Source organism: Myxocyprinus asiaticus, chromosome 26 (genome assembly GCF_019703515.2).
Source record: "Myxocyprinus asiaticus isolate MX2 ecotype Aquarium Trade chromosome 26, UBuf_Myxa_2, whole genome shotgun sequence".
NCBI lineage: Eukaryota > Metazoa > Chordata > Actinopteri > Cypriniformes > Catostomidae > Myxocyprinus > Myxocyprinus asiaticus.
Window position 1 is genome coordinate 14,001,133 of NC_059369.1, and position 15,663 is coordinate 14,016,795.

The following is a 15,663-nucleotide window of genomic DNA, read 5'->3' on the forward strand; positions in this document are numbered from 1 at the left end:
CGGGCAGAAAAAGGTGCCTTCCATGACTTCGTTAGCTCCTTGTGCACTTCCGGGAAGAAAGGCACCGGGGCAGGGCGCGGCCGTGAGTCACGCTCCGAGCCCAGAAACCAATCATCCAGCCGGAAACGCTCAGGGCAGGGTGGAGGGTTCCACTTTAGCCCGATGTTCGCAGCCACTAGGGCAAGCATGGCTGCCATCTCAGCGTCCGCCTCATCCTGTGCTCTACCGCCTGTGGGTGGGAGCTCAGAAGATTTGTCCGCTTCTGATAGCAGAAGCCCACCCTCCGATGCTGCGACCTGAGGCGGGCCGCCTTCATCGCTCGACAGCTCTTCTGGATAGATAGAACGAGCATGCTGGTGGATGGGAGGTCCGCAGGGGCTGAGCCGGCGGAAACACTCCCATCCAGGATGGACCAGGTTGGGGAGCAGCCGCGGTGGCTCCTTGCTTCATGAAGGAAGTTAGCCGCGACTGCAACATTCTCATGGGCATGTTCTTGCAATGAGAACATGACTCTTCCACGAAAGCTACCTCGGCGTGCTGGCACCCCAAGCACTCAAGACAGATTTCATGGCTGTCCGGAGGGGAGAGATAACGGCCACATCCAGTAGCTCAAACGCAGAAGGACATCTTTAAAAAGACGCCAAGCGTTTGCGCGAGCTCTTTTAGAAGGAAATATACTCTTTTGAATATACTCTTTTAGCACCCGTAGACTCAGCCACCGAAGCGCCCAGGAGAAGCACAACACTCGACGTGCGAGTGTGACCGCTGATATTTGCCGTAAAATCCAGCAGCATAAGCGAAAAGTGAGAGGATGTACACAAGCATGCATTTGGCTCCGAAGTAAAATCTGAATGAGTGGTGCACGCCATCTCCTTTTATACCCGAATATCCGGGGAGGAGAGTGGCATGTAAATTCCACTCGCCAGTTCTCATTGGCCTTTTCTATTTTAAGCAAAGGTGATTGGGGCTCTCAGGATCACACCCCTAGTGTCACTACATCGACACAACGTTGAGTGAGTGACAGACAGGGAACACTGTGACATGCACAAATTACAAGTCTTTTCACACATCACCACCCTTGAATTTACTATAGTAACACTAAATGTACTTTAGGCAGAAATAGATACATAATAAATATGATCATATCACTTCAGCTTTATTGTAAAAGGCTACATTAGGGGAGAGAGGGAATAAAATGCATTTTTTGCTACTTATCAATTTTTATATTCTGTATTAATTTTTTTTTTAAATGTGTTTATGGTAGACCTACTGTTTATAATTACAAAAATGCCATAGTTTGTTTTATAGAAATCATGGTATATCTAACAATGGTAGTGAACATCCATGCTTCCATGTTCTTATGGTCAGGGAAAGACGTAGGGGGGCGTTCATCCAAAAACGGTTAGGAACCACTGCTGTAAGTCCATCCCTCAATCTCGTTGTCATTCCCATTAAAAATCAAAGATGGTGCTAGCGTGAATAAAATCTATACCTTCAAAATTCGAGGCAACACGAAATAAGGTTTGGTAGCATTTTTCGTGTTATAGTAAAAAGTATACAACCTAGTCTCATATAATGGATGTTACTATAATTACATTTTTGCAAACTGACCTTCTGTTTTGCTGCAGCTTCCTTGTGAAGTGAACAATAGAGGTGCTACAACAACAGTGCGTTTTGTTCACTTTCACACAAATCACGAGTACAACGGCTGATTATGACTTATTTTTTTACACTTATTTTTCACTCTATTACACACACACTGCTATGTTATATCAAAACACTTTTACTAAAATTAATCATTTGAAAAATAATACATTTTTAAGCTTGTATTACAGACCCACCTACATTTACACACTTATTCCAATGTCATTAGTAATTGCATGTGAAAGAGTGCCCAGAACATTTCTCTATTTGTGTTCCGTGGAAGAAAGAAAGTCGTACCCATATGACACATCCATTTGCAGTTTTACTGAATTTATAAGAGCATAAATAACCCATGTGGTGTCCAATGACAGTGTATGAGAATATCGACAAAGCTTGCCAAAAATATTTGTAATTTAGCTGGTTTATGAGGCAACAGGTTTGCCAACTAATGCCAATCTTTCTTTGTTGCGGGAAGAGAATGATAAAATATACACAAAGTGTCAACAATACACAATGTTCATCATTAGCTCTATAGTGCTTAAAAAGCTTCCTGTTTTTGTTGGGAAGTGATAAAGTGATAAAAGAATATATAATTGTTCAACATGTCTATTTGATTATGGCCAAAATCAGTTTTCATATCATAATTACAACCTCTGAATTCGTAAGCAGCCCCTTCCCAGGAAGACTTCTCGGCAGCATACTTCTCGTATACCAAGAGTGAACATTGTTTATTGAGCATTTGTAAAATGTATCATAGAGTTACAGTTGAAGTCAGAACTTTACATACACTTAGGTTGAAGTCAATAAAACACATTTTTTAACCACTCCACAGATTTCTGATGAAACAAAAATTGAACTGTTTGGCCATAATGACCATCGTTATGTTTGGAGGAAAATGGGTGAAGCTTGCAAGCCGAAGAACACCATCCCAACTGTGAAGCATGGGGTTGGCAGTATGATGTTGTGGGGGTGCTTTGCTGCAGGAGGGACTGGTGCACTTCGTAAAATAGATGGCATCACGAGGAAGGAAATTATTTGGATATATTGAAGCAATTTCTCAAGACATCAGCCAGGAAGTTAAAGCTCAGTCACAAATGGGTCCTCCAAATGGACAATGACCCCAAGTATACCTCCAAAGTTGTGGCAAAATGTATACCAAGTATATCTCCAAAGGGCAACAAAGTCAAGGTATTGGAGTGGCCATCACAAAGCCCTGACCTCAATCTGATAGAAAATCTGTGGGCAGAACTGAAAAAGTGTATGCAAGCAAGGAGGCCTACAAACCTGACTCAGTTACACCAGTTCTGTCTGGAGGAATGGGCCAACATTTTAGCAACTTACTGTGAGAAGCTTATGGAAGGCTACCCAAAAGGTTTGACCCAAGTTAAACTATTTAAAGTCAATGCTACCAAATACTAACAAAGTGTATGTAAACTTCTGACCCACTGGGAATGTGATGAAAGATATATAAGCTGAAATAAATAATTCTCTCTACTATTATTCTGACATTTCATATTCTTAAAATAAAATAGTGATCCTAATTGACCTAAGACAGTGAATGTTTTCTACAACTAAATGTCAGGAATTGAGTTTAAATGTATTTGGCTAAGATGTATGTAAACTTCTGACTTCAACTGTACATTTTAATGAGGAAAAAGTTTGATAAAATCTTGATGAAACCTAACAGAAACATTAAACCATTATATTGAATTATTTATGAAATGAATAGAAAATGTCAGAACAACAGACACAACAAACTAACATCAGCTCTGTTTTTCACTGGGGAGAAAAAAAAAAAAAAAGGAAATGAGACCTAAATACTAAAGAACAAACATCCAGCAAATGTATTAGAGAGAGAGATTGTAACGATGCTGCTGGCACTGGCAATGTCGATGATGATGAATTGAAGAACCCAAGTACAAATTTATTTACATAAGTGAAATCCACAACCGTAAATCCAAACGTGAAACAAACATAAACATAAACGACTTGACTTGACTTGACTTGAAACCAACATTACCAAACATAACCAAAGTTACATTCAACACATCTACAATACTTGACCAAGGACAATGGAAAACATGAGGGTTTACATACATGGACATGGGAGAACAAACCAATGAACAACTAGAACTCTAAACAAGATAATTAAACAATAAACCAATGAAAACAAGACACATGAACATGGAGGGAAACAGGAATCACCTGACTAAGGAACCACATGACATGAACCAGGAACTAGAATTTTCGAAATAAAAGACATGAAATACAAGAATCAACTAAATATACATGACAGAGATATCTATCTAATTTATATCTATATCTACATCTATATCTACAGTATATCTACATCTATCTATGTCCAGAATAAATGTTACATTTGTTTGAATACTATTAGTAATAGTAACTAATAATAGTTTCTTCAGCAAAGTTCTTCAGTAATTTATTGTTTCACTGTTTTACAACTCTATGCTACCTGTAGTTCTCAATGCATTAGGACAGGTACAAAACAACACTACAGTACTAAACAGCATATTTCCACAACAAATGTAATTCAAATTAAAGTCAAGAGGTATTTTGACTATTTTGTTTGTAATTTTGGCATTATTGGATTGCACTGGCTAAATACAAGTTTGAAATCATTGATGGAGCAGCACAACAACAGCTGAAGAGATCAGCTCTGTTTAGACTTCAGATTCTGTAAGTCAATTGAACTTAAATCAATAAATATTGAAAGTAACCTATTATTAAACTTCGCTGGAATGCTTATTTCATGTAATGATTGTCATGTGAAAGCAAAAGGTGAACCACTTTGCACACAGAAACAATTCATAACATTAATAATATAGATTAATTTAAAAGTACTAAACTGGGAACACTTTACATTATTGTTCCCTTTGTTAAGGGTTCAGTTATGACTAATATGTCATTTACAAATGCATTATAGATAATAGATATGTGGTTCTAACAACATAAATAACAAAGGCAACTTTTATGCAATACATGCCCAATAGTGAGCATTTTAACTTGCATGTTATAAATGCTTAATAAATACACCTATTAAAACATACATTATTTAAAAGCATAAAATGACACAATTCATGATTTATGGCAATGCAGCAAAATAGACTATTATAGTGAAATTAAAAGAAAACAAAATGATTTCATTTTGCTACAGCCTTTGTGTTTACATTTATTACTGTTATGCGTTAACTAGGGGTGTAACGATCCATCGATCTGGATCAATGCATCGATCCAATAACATCGTGTAACAGATTTTTTTATTTTTTGGTTCCTGGGTATTAAGTGTTATTTCCTAATTGCTTATGCCTCAAAAGTATAGAAAATGGCAATTATACCCCACAAACTTTGCTTTTGTGACCAGGACAGTGATATTTTGAAATTTACCTATTTTCCAGAACATTCCAGATAGATTCAGTGCTGAGTAAACTTGGAGTAACTTCTAGAACTTTCCAGTAATATAAATAGTAGTATAAATACAGGGGCCTTAAGCCCACCAGTTCAGTTTAGTTCCAGCTGCCTAAGTGGATACATATCTGCATTTTTCTGAGATGGCATCAAAAGGCTGCAAGCATCTGGCAGACACATTTTGCTTTGTCTGCGGCCAATTTATCAAGACAAGAGCGATAAAGTACTCTGTGGAAGCATCTGCTAAGATGTGTGAGGCCTACAAGGCATATTTCGGCATGCCTGTCGGGGATCAAGACAAACACTGGGCACCTCATTTCATCTACAAGCACTGCAAAAAAAAAAACTCTGGAAGGAAAGATGGACAATTGTTGCTAGGAATTTTATGTTATAAAATGTGTTAATTTTTAAAATTGTAAAAGTTTTTAATGTTATTAAAAAAATATATCATATATGAAAAATTTTGCAAGAATCTCTTACACATTAGTCATGGGTGAAATAAATGTATTTTTGTAGGATGGTACAGAGGGGAAAAGAGAGCCATGAAGTTCGCTATCTCAAGAATTTCGCGGGAACTCACTGACCACTCAAGCAACTGCTACTTCTGCATGGTGGACCCTTCCAAACGTCGGACTGGCAAGAATGCACCTGCTATCACATATCCGGACTTTTCTTCATCCATCGCCCCAGTGCCACACTTACATGAGTACCCAAGGAAGACATTGTAGATCCAGATGACAGTTTCAAAGGTGGAGCTGAGGAGAGAAACCCATACTACCCCAACCAAAAAGACCTCAACGACTTGATTAGAGATCTCGGTCTCACCAAGTCCAATGCCGAGCTTTTGATGTCTAGGCTCAAGCAGTGGAACTTGTTGGATGAAAGTGTGCAAGTTGCAGCTCAGAGGAAGCATCACCAACCATTTTCCAGCTTCTTCACCCATCAAGATGGGCTCTGCTTCTGCCACAATGTGACCAGTCTGTTCGAGGCAATCGGAATCGCCTGTAACCAGAATGAGTGGCGCCTCTTCATTGACAGCTTATCCAGGAGCCTCAAAGCCGTGCTGCTCCATAATGGTAACAAGTACCTGTCTCTTCCCTTGGCTCACTCGGTGCACCTCAAAGAGGATTACAACAGCATCAAGACCTTGCTGGACGCTTTGAAGTATGATGAGTACATTTGGGGGCTGATTCGTGAAAGTGATTTACAGTATAATCGTAAATCTCAAAAAACTACTCACTTCTAAATCTTTTGTGGTCATTTTTGTATTACTTTAGTATAAATACATGTTAATTTGGATTCATATATCATTTTTTTCTGACTTTATGTGAATGAAAAATTTGCCCGTTTTCTCATTGGAAATAGGTAAATTAAAAAATATCACTGTCCTGGTCACAAAAGCAAAGTTTGTGGGGAATAATAGCCATTTTCTATACTTTTGAGGCATAAGCAATTAGGAAATAACACTTACTACCCCAGAACAAAAATTGTGTTACATAGTGTAACCAACGATCCAATGTTATCAATGCAATGCGTAAATATGGAAATAGACATTTTTACAAGATGCACCTTTATTTTAATACACTCATGTCAGCTACGTTCATACGCATTTCCGTCAGGAGATGAAGCAACCTTATTACATTCATTTCACTTTATGAGCGCTAAATACGCTTTTCATGTATGTGCGCAGGGTCTGTGAAGCCAAATTGCGCCCTGCTTTCCGTGCGCACAGGTCAATCGTGCTTCCCGCGAAACCCGATCTCCAGTGACAGGATCAGTGCGAGCACGTCAACCGGGCTTCCCGCGAAACCCAATCTCCAGTGACAGGATCAGTGCGCGCGCGTCAACCGGGCGCTTCTTGAAATTAGGGTGACCATACGTCCTCTTTTTCCTGGACATGTCCTCTTTTTCGGACCTTAAAAAAGCGTCCGGCCGGGATTTGGCTTTAGTTGCATTATGATGTGCATCTGGTCTAATACTTAATTGTGTGTGCACGCATATTTGCATTGCTTTAACCCCTCTTTGTAAGTCCCGCCTTCTCGCACACAAATTGGTCGATTATAAGAGTTTTGCAGCAACTATTGGCCAAATTCCTGCCTGTCAATCTCTCCGCGAACGCGCGAAGCGCTGTTGTGTTCTGCATCAAACAGTTGCTTGACAGTAGCAGCAAATGACAGCTGAGTGGAAACAATGCCCAAACGAAAGTGCAAATTTACAGAAGATTTGCACAAAAAATTCCCATGCTTTCGTCCAGGTCGAGATCCGTGGGAAGCAGAATGTATGACATGTAAAGCTGGCATTTATTTGTCAGTTGCTAATAAAGGTGCAAGTGATTTAGAAGCACACATTAGCTCTGCGAAGCATAAAGGGTCAGCAAAAGGTGAAAGTTCATCAGGTAAATTAACGGACTACGTTTTGCGACCAGGTACAATTATCACATTGCTTCATTTTCCATGGCCATTCAAAATAAAAGTAAGATTAAATGAAGGTAAAATATGGCATCAAATATTTTATTTTAGTACATGGACATTCAAAAGAATGTTAGAAATTTTTCTTTATTTATATATATTTATATTATGCTAATAGAGTGTCTTTTTCACTGTATTAAAGTTTGTATTCATAGTAATACTGTTTTGAACCCTATTATTCCACCTCACCTGTCACGTCTAGATGTGTTTGTAATGTTGTTTAATTCAAGCTAAGCCTAGCCAAGTTTAGTTTAGATTATATTTATGTTAAGTCAAGTATAGTCAAGTCAAGTTTATGTTCATTGTTCATATTTATGTTTTGTTTAGTTCACGTTTATAATTAGGGTTATTGGATTTCACCGTTGTAAATAAAACTGCACTTGGGTTCATCACTTCTCCATCGTCATCGTCTTCATCATTGCCAGTGCCAGCAGCAACATTACAGAATACCTGACCGCCAACCATGAATCCAGTGGTCTGACTCCTGCGCCTAAGTCAGGGAAATCGATCCCTGGAGGAATATGTGGGGGACTTCTGCTCTCTGGCCAGTGAGGTAGACTTTAATGAGGTCGCCCTCAAAGACTGCTTCCGGTTCGGATTAAGTAAGCCAATTTCCTCCCTGATGCCTGGTGGTCGCAGTTCCCTCAGCCTCGCTCGGTATATCGACCTTGCTCTACAGATCATTGGTTCTACGTTCACTGTGGGGGAGGCGGATGCCAAGCGGGAGTTCCACGTCATTGCTGCCGAGCCGGAGTCCCACATCACGGGCAACAAGCCAATGCCCACGCCTGACACAGCCAACGAGTCAACGCCCACGCCTGCCACGGCCAACGAGCTGGAAGCTTTGTCCGTCCCAGAGCTTGCATTGCCAGCCTCGTCCATCCCAGAGCCTGCGTTGCCAGCCTCATCCGTTCCAGAGCCTGCGTTGCCAGCCTCATTCGTCTCAGAGCCTGCGTTGCCAGCCTCATCCGTCCCAGAGCCTGCGTTGCCAACTTCGGCCTCCCAGAGGAGGAGGAGGAGAAAGGCTTTAGTTTCCAAGTCTCTGCCCATGTACACGACCACGGAGGTCGTTTCCAAGTCTCTGCCCATGTTCACGATCACAGAGGTCGTTCCCGAATCTCTGCCCATGCCCACGACCACGGAGGTCGTTTCTGAGTCTCTGCCCATGCCCACGACCACAGAGGTCATTCCCAAGTCTCTTCCCACGTTCGCGACCATGGAGGTAGTTTCCCATTCATCCAGGACTCTTTGTCTTGAGCATTCCACGGCTCTGCCTTCCATGGCTTGGCCCCTCGAGCCTCCCACGGCTCCGTCTTCCATGGCTCCGCCTCCAGAGTCTTCCACGACTCCGCCCCAGAGACTATTTCCCCAGCGGCTCCACCCCTAGAGACTATTTCCCTAGCGGCTCCACCCGCTCCCCCAGAGACTCCTGCTACAGCGGTTCCACCGCCTGACCCTGTCCCTGTCCTGTGGCTGCCTCCCAGACCTCCTGACCATGTCACAGCCACACCAGAGTCAGCTCCAGGCCATGTCACAGCCACGCCAGAGTCAGCTCCAGGCCATGTCACAGCCACGCCAGATTCAGCTCCAGGCCATGTCACAGCCACGCCAGATTCAGCTCCTGGCCATGTCACAGCCACGCCACAGTCACGGTCCAGGCCCGCCCTTGCTCCATGGTCCGGGCCCAACCCTGCTTCATGGTCCAGGCCTACCTCTGCTCCACGGTCCTGGCCCACCTCTGCTCCACGGTCCAGGCCCGCTTCTGCTCCACAGTCCAGGCCCGCCTCTGCTCCATGGTCCAGGCCCACCTCCGCTCCACGGTCCAGGCCCGCCTCCGCTTCACGTGCCAGCGCTCACGCCTGCCACGTCAAGTCGCCATGGCCCCCTCCCAGCTCCCTCTTGAACAGTGTGTCTTTATTTTGGGGCATCAAGAGCCGCCCCTAGAGGGGGGGATATGTCATGTCTAGATGTGTTTTTAACGTTGTTTAATTCAAGCCAAGCCTAGCCAAGTTTAGTTTAGATTTATGTTAAGTCAAGTATAGTCAAGTAAAGTATAGTCAAGTCAAGTTTATGTTCATTGTTCATATTTATGGATTTCACTATTGTAATAAAACCGCACTTGGGTTCATCACTTCTCCATCATCATCGTCTTCATCATTGCCAGTGCCAGCAGCAACATTACACCACCCCAATCCTGTGTCCTCTTTTTGGAAAACTAGAATATGGTCACCCTACTTAAAATGCCAACTCTCTTGTCAAACGCAGAGCGGCTCAAATTCAGGCTTCCATCGATATCTTTGCGCATGCGACCCATTTGAATTTTACATGAGAATTTGCTATTTAAAAGTACCATGGAGCAGTTCAACCCTCATGTGAAACATCTTGACAACGCCAACATCCTGAACAGCACTAATGAGGGAAACAGAAATCACCTGCTGCCCAGCACTAGAATCAGTTATAAGATTTTACACATCAACATACTTACTAACATTTAGCCCAGTTAACTGTAACAGAATTTTTCATTACAACTGTGGAAGTTGTAGCCAAGAAAACCGCAGAATGCACGGATAGTTGGAAACAAGTCATGGGTATGTAAGCACTTGGAATTGGATTAAACTGAAAAATAAGTTGTAATTAAATGATTGATGATCACTTGTGTGTGACGTTTTCAACATCTGAAGTACCTTATTTTGTTGTGGATGTCCCAATGTGGATACTAAATTTGCAGTTTTCAGAGAGCTCAATAAAATATTCAATTTATATTTTGGTTGCATTTGAGGGCAAATTTTTATTTGATTTGACTGTGTAAAATAGGCACATAATATCGGAATATCGATCGCAGGGCCCTGAATCTAATCAAATCGAAATCGTATCGTGGCAGACTTTGAAGTATTGGGATCACAGGCCAAGAGAATTTATATAAGATCTTAGCATGATGTAACGTCCGATTTACAGCCCCTAGTCTTTAGTCACTTGTGTTGTCACTTTCCTTGTCAAATTTATGTCAAAAAATGGTGATATTCAGAATGGTATCCCAACCTACCTAGTCCTAGGTACCGAATGTCCTCTGCAAAAACACTTTTCAGATCTTAAAGGGGTCATTACAAGCCTTTTTTATTATTAATTTAATATGTTCCCTGAGGTTCACTTATAATATTAGTGAAGTATTTGCACAAAAAACAGTATTGTATATTTATAATGATTGGATCTCTGCTCTTGACTGACCTGCTCTCTCTCTTCTTGCCATCTCACTGCTACTAGGCGGGGCTACAGAAGTGATAAGTTAAACTAGTCATTGATGTGTTGTTGCGGAGGCTGTCAAATGCAAATATCTACCACAGTGTGACATCACGATGTGGAGAAAATAGAGAAGTCGTTTTGGCAGCTTGATTTCCACACAAATGCTCTTTTTGCAGTTATGAGGAAGTTTTGAGTTCTGAAACTTACAGTATGTTTTTATAGTACAATGAACTCTTACATGTGAAAAGATCAAGGAAAACTTTATTCCTCATGTCATGACTACTTAATGCTCATTCACAGCATATATCAATAAAGCCTGATGACCATTAAACCATACTGAACTTTATGTACAGGTTTGTAATGTTGGCAACTCCTTAATACATGCTTCATATGTGTCCACTTTGCATTAAGATACATTTTCATCAGTTACTATTGTTGAATCAGTGTTATTAAGCATTTATAACATATAATGTAAAATGGCTCACTATTTGACAAGTATTCCCTTTTAATGCATGTTGTTATAACTGCATATCAATGATTTATAATGTATTTGTGAATTAATTATCAGTCATTAATTAATTCCTTTACAAACCCTTTACAAAGGGAACATTAATGTAGTGTTACCCTAATAGTTTTAAATTAACTGAATTAAAATGACTTGTAACAGTTTAAAGCACAAGTGTGATGTCAAGATATTTAGCTGGATATAATTAATTAATTAATTAATTTTATTTATTTATCACACATTATACATTTGCACATATACAGTGAAATACTTTTTTTTTTCACATATCCCAGCTAAGCTGGGGTCAGAGTAGTGAATTCACCACTCTGATAGTACTGAAAACCTTGAAAAGAAGAAGAATAAAGAAAAATCCTTAGAAGAACAATAGGGTCTCTGCACTTTCAGTGCTTGGGATATTTACTCTGTCAAATATCATTATAGTCATCAAATTATTTAGCTGCAGTCAATGTTTGCCAGTATGTTCGTTCTTTAGCCTTGTTATGGATCAGAGAGAGAGATGGGGAAAGAGGGTGTGAAGAGAATAAGTATGTCAGAAAAGGTAAGATGAAGTTCAAGCTGACCTTTTATTGACCTTTCCTAAGAGCAGCCTGGGGTAAATTCAGCTAATGATACGTCAGCGAGAATGAATTCACTATTCACACAACACATGCGCACACACACTTAAACACAGCCTGCAGTAGGTTACTGTCAGGTGCCACAGAATGTGCCAAACCATTGCAATGCATCTCTTGAAATATGGGGTTCCTGTAGCTCAACAGATAGAGCATTGTGCTAGCAAATGCCAAGATCATGGGTTTGATTCCCAGGGAACTGATAAAATGTGTACATTGAATGCACTGTAAGTCGCTTTGGATAAAAGTGTCTGACAAATGCATGAATGTAAATTAAATAAGATGCCATGCTTTCAATGGCTCTGTTTTAAAACCTTGAGGGATGTCTATGTAGGCAGCATTGTAAGGCATCATAAATGCACTCCCAACACGAAGGCTCCATTGATTATGCTGCAGTCTAATACACTTTCTTTTAGCCAAGTTCTAAGACAATATTGCATTTGCTGTATCCTTCACTGAGACAACAATCCACTAAATGCATTACAGTGAATTTAGTGAAAAAATATCCAATAAGATAGATGGAGCATGAGAAATGTAGATTATACTATAAATATGCTTTTAATTCGTTAAATACCAAATAATTAAAATAAAGAGGGTGATAAAAAGAGGTCTAAATCTAGGGTTTGTTGTTGTTGTTGTTTTTTTTTATTTTTTTTTATTTATTTATTTTTTTTACTATTTTACTCATTATGTTTGTGTGCCATGTAAGGGATAATGTACTGTTTGCCAGTCATTATTGGAGCCCAAGCACTGAAAGTGTGGAGACTCTATTGTTCTTCTAAGGATTATTAGGGCCCAAGCACTGAAAGTGCGAGGCCCTATTGTTCTTCTAAGTATTTTTCTTTATTTAGGTCCCAAGCATTGAAAGTGCAGAGGCCCTATTGTTCTTCTAAGGATTTTTCTTTCTTCTTCTTCTTTTCAAGGTTTTCAGTACTTTTGGGGTACTTAACATGCATGAAAACTCTTGAAATTTTGCACACACATTAGAGTCATCGGCCATTAGGGCTGGGAAAAGTTGCACCACCTCTGTAGCACCACCTAGAAGATGGGCATGTTTGGGGGGCTCTGTAGCACATCCCTTTTGAGCTACCGTCACGAAACTTTGTACAAATATAGATCTAATCAAGCCGGACAACTTTTGCTCCACCAAACAGGAAGTCAGCCATTTTGGATTGTTTGAAAAATGCATGCTCTGGAATTTGAAATACTCCTCCTAGGGATTTCATGTTACAGGTACCAAATGTGGGCAACATTATGCCAAGATATTGACAATGCTAAATTGCGAACTGATGTGTTATATATCAAATGGTGTTGCCATGGCAACGCGATAATGTAAAAAAATGGGGAAACGGAAGTGTCTCATATCTTCAGCGTGCATCGTGTGATTTAAATCAAAATTGAGCCAAATGTTTGGCCTTGTGGGCTGATCACATTGATGTGGCTATTGTGGGTCATGGTCGTAGCGCCACCAACTGGCAGAAGGAAGTGTGGCACGTTTAACAGACTTTGAAATATCCCTCTTATGTTTACCTGAATTGCTTCAATATATTTTTAGAATAATGTCAAGACAGTGCAGATTTAAAATTCTGAAGGGATTCTTGATATCTTAAATAGTGTTGCCATGGCAACATTAAATGTCATTATTCCTTTTTATGTATATTCACATGTTTTTCAGGTAATTTTCATGATATTTTGCACACACATCAGAGTTGTCAGCCATTAGGCCTGGGCAAAAGTTAACACATGGGTGTAGCTGGGGAGCTCTGTAGCACCACCTTTTGGCAAAAGTGGTGGGGTCAGTTTCTTCTATGGTCACCAAACTTGCTACATATATTGTTCTCATCAAGCCGGACAACTTTCAGAATTACAGTCATTAGCGCCACCCAACAGGAAGTCAGCTATTTTGGGTTGAGTGTGCATTTTTGAAAAAAGAATGTTATAAGTAACATTGCTAACACTGTTCTACATTACAGAGAAATATTAAACCATAATAATGAACCTTTAAAATAGAAATTTTACAAGCGCATACATGAAGCGAGCCGCAGCGACACCGGCAAAAGCGGTAATGATTCTGAATGTGTCAGAAAAATCAGCAAGTAGACTGTCTGAACGTTTTGTTAATTTTAAATAGAGAAATGCACATTAGGGTTGTGCCGACAGACGATGATCTAAGGGATCGACTATGGTCAGAGTGATCGCCAATAGCTGATGCCTTTGACGAAGTCAAGATAATGTTTGGCTCATTTTCCCATAAATGTATTAAATTATTATTATTATTATTAGGCTATTATTATTATCAAATTAATATTTCAAATAATTTGCCTGTAGACATACAGACACGCGCTTGAAGAAACATACTTTATTATATTATTAAGAACAGATGACAGAAAAGCCGTCTATGTGCATGTATGACATGCTGTTTGTACGGAGGCATGCAGTCTCATGGAACACGTGCATGTAAAAGGTCCTCACTCTTTTTTGTTTCTGTCTTCTGAATTTTTTTTTTTTTTGCAAGAACAGTATCGTCTATGAGTGCTGCAAATGACCCCAAACATCTCAGCTCAGGAGGTGTTTTGAGTTCAATTCATTGTGACCACAAAGTTATTTTAATTGCTTTTTCATTTCATTTGGAGTGCAGTTTGAATTTAGAAATGTATTTGATTTAAGTTTTTCGTTTTTTAAATAAATTAATTACATTTTCAATGCAAAAATCACTAAAACAAGAATATTCACTGATCCCTCAGCCCAGGGGTTGCCGATATAATTGGATATTGCGATATATATATATATATATATATAAACCAGGAATGCTAACTACTCACCTTTCAGCTAAAGTCACTTTTTCTGAAGCTAATTTTGTAATGAGTCAGAGGCAGACACCGAGTGAAGATCCATTTGCAGAGTTTAATGCAATCGTAGTTAGGCAGAGATCAAAACCAGGTAGACAATCCAAACAGGGTAACAAATCAAAGACGGTAAACAAAGGGGTAATCCAAGTAACAGGCAATAATCAACACAGGCAGGCAGTAGATAAATATAACGACAACAGGTGAATTGTCAAGACTACGCAGTGAGAGCAGAGACTAAATACACTGGGAGATGATTCGTGAATGAGATTCAGGTGTGAGAGTCAATGGCGGGAAGAAGGGGTTCCCTATCTGTCACTCACTCGACGGTGTGTCGATGTAGTGACACTAGGGGTCACCCTTGGGAGCCCCAATCACCTCTGATGTTTGAGAAAAGGCCAATAAAAATTGGAGAGTGGAATTTGCATGCCACTCCCCTGGACATATGAGTATAAAAGGAGCTGGTGTGCAACCACTAATTCAGTTTTTTTCTTCAGAGCTGAGCGGTGTTGATGTATTCCACTGCCAATCCATTCGCCTCTGTAGAAAGCAAGCGATCTCTGCAGCTGTTGGATTTCACGGCGCATCACAGCGGTTTCTCCCCCTCTCCAAAAGATAAGTGCGGAGAACGCCCCTGGACACTTTGACAGTGCGCGTTGAGTGGTAAAAGAGTATATTTCTCCCTAAAAGAGTATATAATCCCTAAAAGAGTGGGCATTGACGGAAAGCATCTTTTTAAGCGTCTCTCCGCTTCTGACGGTCACAATCGCTGCCTTAAATGTCTGGGCTCCAGACACGCTGAGACAGCGTTCGTTGATGGTTCATGCCCGCACTGCGAGAGCATGACCATGGCCACGTTGTGATCGCGGCTTTCCTCCCTCAGAGGGAAAGCCACTCTA